At 37.0% G+C, this 5,100-nt stretch overlaps 1 long non-coding RNA gene across 1 annotated transcript; it reads left to right on the forward strand.

Annotated features, from left to right (window-relative positions):
• The first annotated feature begins 339 nt into the window (after positions 1–339).
• On the forward strand, positions 340–4,395 carry LOC133865945 (uncharacterized). Its single transcript, XR_009899844.1, has 3 exons — positions 340–1,201; positions 3,469–3,560; positions 3,934–4,395. It is a non-coding gene; the product is annotated as an uncharacterized LOC133865945 (long non-coding RNA).
• Positions 4,396–5,100: the final 705 nt, after the last annotated feature.

Genomic DNA, 5,100 nt, shown 5'->3' on the forward strand with positions numbered 1-5,100 from the left:
AGAGGAGTAACTGTCCAAAATATTTAGAGTCTACAAATCAACCTCTTTCCCATTCGCCTTATTCTATTCCTCAAAAGGATACATCCATATATTTTGGGCATGTTAAATGCTAGCTTCCGAAACGGAAATGTGGGGTCTGGATGACGCAAGCTACAGTGACACGGAAAGCGAGAGACAAAAGTAGCTCAATCGAACGAATCTAGCTAATAACGAAAAGTATTTTCGTCGTACTTCCATCCCACTTGTATCCAATCTCAGTGTTTCTTGATTGTTACCTCATACGCGATGCATGCACCCATCATCAATCTTCTTATTTATAAGTTTCTTCCCTCTTTCAACTAACCGAACAAAAGAACCATAATATTAATATTCCTCTTAAAACCCACCCCATTGATAGAGCTACAGAGAAGATGGAGGTGAGCATGGGTGAGAAAATGGCGGGAGCTGAAGTTGCGCCGCGGTTCAAATCCAAGAAAGGGGGTGTAATTCCTCCAAAAAGAAGATTAGTGAAGAGGATGATGTTTGACTCCATACTTAAATTTATTGCTACTCTTCTTTGCGCCAATCGCCATCCTTCTCCCTCTGACATCGGAATCATTTCGCCCCCCAACAAATCAACAGAGAATGTGAAGATGAAGAATATGAAGATTTTCCCGCACGGAGGCCATCAAGTATCTGCTGCAATCTCCAAATGACCATCAGCGAAAGCTTAGCCGATATTTGTAGTTTTTTTTTTTTTTTAAAACCTTTAGCTTTTTTATGGTGTGGGTCAAGATTGTACATATTTACTTCATTTGGTGAGTTCTTCTGTTAACAGGGGATCGCGTTGTTGTACATTCTCCAGGGTCAATCCCTGTGATTGCTATTGGGGTACGGTGTGTTAGGTCTATTTAATATGTGCTTTCTGTATAAAGAAATAAATATTTGACGTGCACATCAATTTTTACTTCTTATTTCTTAATTAAGGTTTCGATGTGAAACCTTTTTTTTACGTAGAATGTTTTTTTTTTTAACCTTTTTGGGTGTTTCCCTGCTTCTAAAACTTCCCCTTCTCTGCACATCCAACGGCACCATTTTCGCTTCTCTCTCTCTTCCTCTCTGCAGTCCTCAAAAGTCAAAACTCCTCTCTCTTTCCCCCGCGAAGCTCTATTTCTCCATTTTCTCCAGTGCAGGACAACCGAGCCGCCATCGATCTATAGAGGTAAGCTTCTCTCTCTCTCTCTCTCTCTCTCTTTTTGATTTCCTCGAAACTCCATCGATCCACCGTCGACCGTGTGACCCACGGATCTGGTTTTTCCTTGTTGCGGGTTTTAATTTTTTTGTTAATCTTTGATCCACTTCTTATTTTTGTGGTTTTTGAGCTTCAACTTGTTTCCGAAGAGACCCGCTTCTAGATTTTTTGCCAGACCTATTTCTGTTTTACTTTTTTTGTGTTTTCTCTTTGGAGTTTGGTTTTTGGCGTCGATTCGTTGTTTTTATGCATTGATCTGTTGGTTTTTCTTGGTCTCTGTTTGGTTGGCGGGAAAATAAAAGCTGAGGTGGAAGAAAAAGGAAGAGAAAAAGAACACTGCAGAGGAAAAAATGTTCCTCAACTTATTGTTTATATTAAATTTATTTGGGTTAAATTTGTTGTCCTCTTCTGCTCTAAATTTTTTGCAGTGCCTTCCACTTGCTTCACCATCCTCTGAATTGTTTCTAGTGTTCATGGTTACTAAGGTCCTCCCACTGCGTGCTGATTGGATTTTTTGAAATACTCCATTTCCTTCTTTATTTCTCTAGTAGTTGCATTGACCATGTATTGTTCGATAAAATTACTATGTGAATGCTGAGATTCTTTTGTTCTACATCTTGTTGAGCTATAGTTTTCAATTTGACAAGACCTGTCACTTTGTTAATAATACTTCTTTTATCCTGATTTTTAGGAGTAATGCTATAAGGAGGACTGTACTCCTTGAGTCATCTCAAGATTGATGTATCTTTTAAAATTATCGGTGGATCAAAATGCAATAATGATCTATCAAACATCTAATGGTGATTTTAAAAGCCATATGAATCTTGAGAGGACTCATGTCCTCCTTATAGCATTATTTGATTTTTAGAGTCTTTAGTTGTTTATTACTCATATATGTATATTTAGTTCTCTTTCTTCTTTTTAATGTAACTGCGAATAAGGTTATTTGAGGTTTAAATGGAAAGAAACTGGTATACTGGCGTAGCAGGATAATCTGAGGTCAACCGATGTACATTGTTTGGCCATGCTTTTTTATGTTTCATGTTGTGCACTGGCCACTGGGGGGGCCTTTGTGAAAAGAATTGAATATGAGGGAAATTTGCTTGATATTCATTCAATGAATTACACAGTATTCTATACTGTTTTTACATGATAAAACATAAGGAAAACATCTTTACACTTAAATACAGAATTGCTAAGGAATAATGCTGAGGTTTGTACTTAAGGAAAGTCTCTTCCAATCTTTCCTTACGTGTGCTGTAATTCAAATGTGTGCGGGTCACGTCTATAGTCCAGGCAGCTTGGAGAGTAAGGCAAGTGCAGACTTGCTGTTTTTAGTCTTGGAGAGTTGCCTTTGGTGTCGAGTATGATTGAGTGATGTGTGTGAGAGGTTGCTGCATGAGGATTTCCGAGAGGCTGGCTTTCCTTGTTTCCTTTGATAGCATTTGTGATTGAGTGATTAACATGATACGTGGCTGTGAGATGCTTAGCATGATTTGCGGCTGTTAGGGGCTTAGCATGATTTGCAGCTGCAAGCTGCTGTGTGCTAGCATTAGAATCTGCAACGGATACAGCTGCTGTGGCAGCTGGCAGCTGTATCAGTATGTTTAACACTTTGGATTTATTTGCTTTGGCTAATGTGGTAAGTGTTAAAGAAATAATTAAATGATTCATTCTTCCTATCAGCTTAAGCTTTTGGAAGAAGTGGTGCTTTAACAGTAAGTGGGGAACGACTACGCAATATCTTTTCTTGGATGGATGTGAATCTTAGCAATTTTCTGCCCGAATTGCTTGCTGGAGATCCGAATACAGCCTGAATAAAGATCCCCCGAAACTTGTTGGCCTCTTAGAGGCTCTCTCATATTTATTGAGAGGTACTTTTGGTCTTTTTTTTTGTGCCCAGGAGACAGCTTCACTCCTATGGCTGACTAATGACTATATCCCACTCACTCTTCAAGTCTCTGTTTTTTAAATTTCTCTCTGAAACTCTTTATCTCCCTAAATTCAGTTGTTGATTTGGTTCATGAATTGTCAATTTATAATTGTTTTGTTTAGATTTTGAGGGAAAAAAAAGTCATTGATTGCATTTTCTGTCAAATCTTGCTTGTGTATAGGATTTGTTCAGCTATTAGGTTTTATTCTACTGTTATAAGCCTGACTTGATGGAGCCTACTTCACCATGTTCTGTACACGAATAATATATGTTAACTTACTCATATGTCTGTTTGATTTTTCAGGTGTCATTAGAATTTTTTTGACTTGGCTATTGGTACGGGAATCAAATATGGATTGCTTGATTGCATCTGCATTGCCAGAAATATATGTACAGGTCTTTTGACTAATTGTCTCTAATGGTTTGTTTATCTTGCCTTCCATCACGATTGAATGAATGAAAGTTGAAGGATACTTTTCCGTGCTGGTTTTTAATTCCAAATGTTAAAATTGTTGCATATTTGTTTCTTTACAGCTCTGGTAATGGCCCCTAAAGTGGCTAAGAGTAATCAGTCTGAAAAACATTTTCAAGGTGAATATCAAATATCAAAAAATCATGAGTTTTATTAAGAAACATGTTCAATTAAAAGCGTTTTACATAAGAAGACATTCCATGAAAAAATAAACGGAGCTTAACATCTTTATTTGTCTGTGCATTTCTTTCTTAATTTTTCTAATTTATCTCCTTATGTGTTACCTTTCTGTTTTAGGTGGTGACACGTACAAAGGAGTGGTCTGTTTTCTCCCTTTTCAATTCCCCGTTGAAAATTGAAACTTGAAGTGTAGAAGTGGGTCCTACTACCCTTCTTTGGTGGATGCTTCCAGGAAGTGTCCAAGCAGCTTCCTCTGTCCAGGCAAAAAAAGAATACCGAAGCAAAAAGATTAAAATTAAATTTGACTTTCTACATTTGTTTCTTTCTTTTTTGCAAAAGAATGAGATGGTTTGTATCATCATGTTGAAGCGACTGTTACTTGCCGGTTGCCACACGAAGATAAGGTGAAAGTTCTTTGAAGAACAGAAATCCCAATGATTTCAATTGTGCCTTGTTCAAACTTCCAACACTTAACATAGGATTGCTGCTGGACCCTTCTAACTAGATTATATATGTAAACGAAGATAATCAAATAATTTTAGCGATTAAAAAATTTGATCTTGTTCTCCTTTTTGAGTACTAGGCCGCTTCTTCTTCTTCTTCGGTTTCTTTTTATCGAATATTAATTTTATATATATATATATATATATATATATAGGCATTCTTTTTAAGTTGGCCAGCTAGAAACCATTGGCTTTGAAGTTAAAAACAATTTCCTACTTTTGGAAGAGACCCTCAAACATTGTTAAAGAACAGCAGCCAATATGTCTCAATCAACCACCACCAAAATAACTCCCAAGTTGTTGGGCCTATGTGATTGTATATTTAGTCGTTGGAGATGGGTCCAAAATTAATTTTCGTTCTATTTCAAATTGTCACAGTCAATCGTTATTGACTGTTCCCATTATGGTATGAATATTTATTACGAACACTAAATATTATAACTCTTTTCACGTACCATATAATTATAAGGCATTACACACAGGTTTATGGTGGGCCAGAACTCACAATCTTTTTTTTTTTTTTTTTTTTTTTTTTTTTTTTAAGTACTAAACAGAAAGAGCGAACAAACTAAAGAACTAAAAAGGAAGAAGATGATGCCTTTCCAAAATAGGTAGAAGAGGATCCTGAAAGAGCAGAAGAAATGGGAATGCAGCCAGAGTGAAGCCTGGTTGTGGCCCAGGTTGCCACATGATGGGCACAAGTTTACACTTTGGTTAATATGACTAGTTGACCAGCTAGATGTAGGAGGGATGATGGAGTGAATGTGTGAGATGATAGAAG

Source organism: Alnus glutinosa, chromosome 4 (assembly GCF_958979055.1).
Source record: "Alnus glutinosa chromosome 4, dhAlnGlut1.1, whole genome shotgun sequence".
In the NCBI taxonomy this organism is placed as follows: domain Eukaryota; kingdom Viridiplantae; phylum Streptophyta; class Magnoliopsida; order Fagales; family Betulaceae; genus Alnus; species Alnus glutinosa.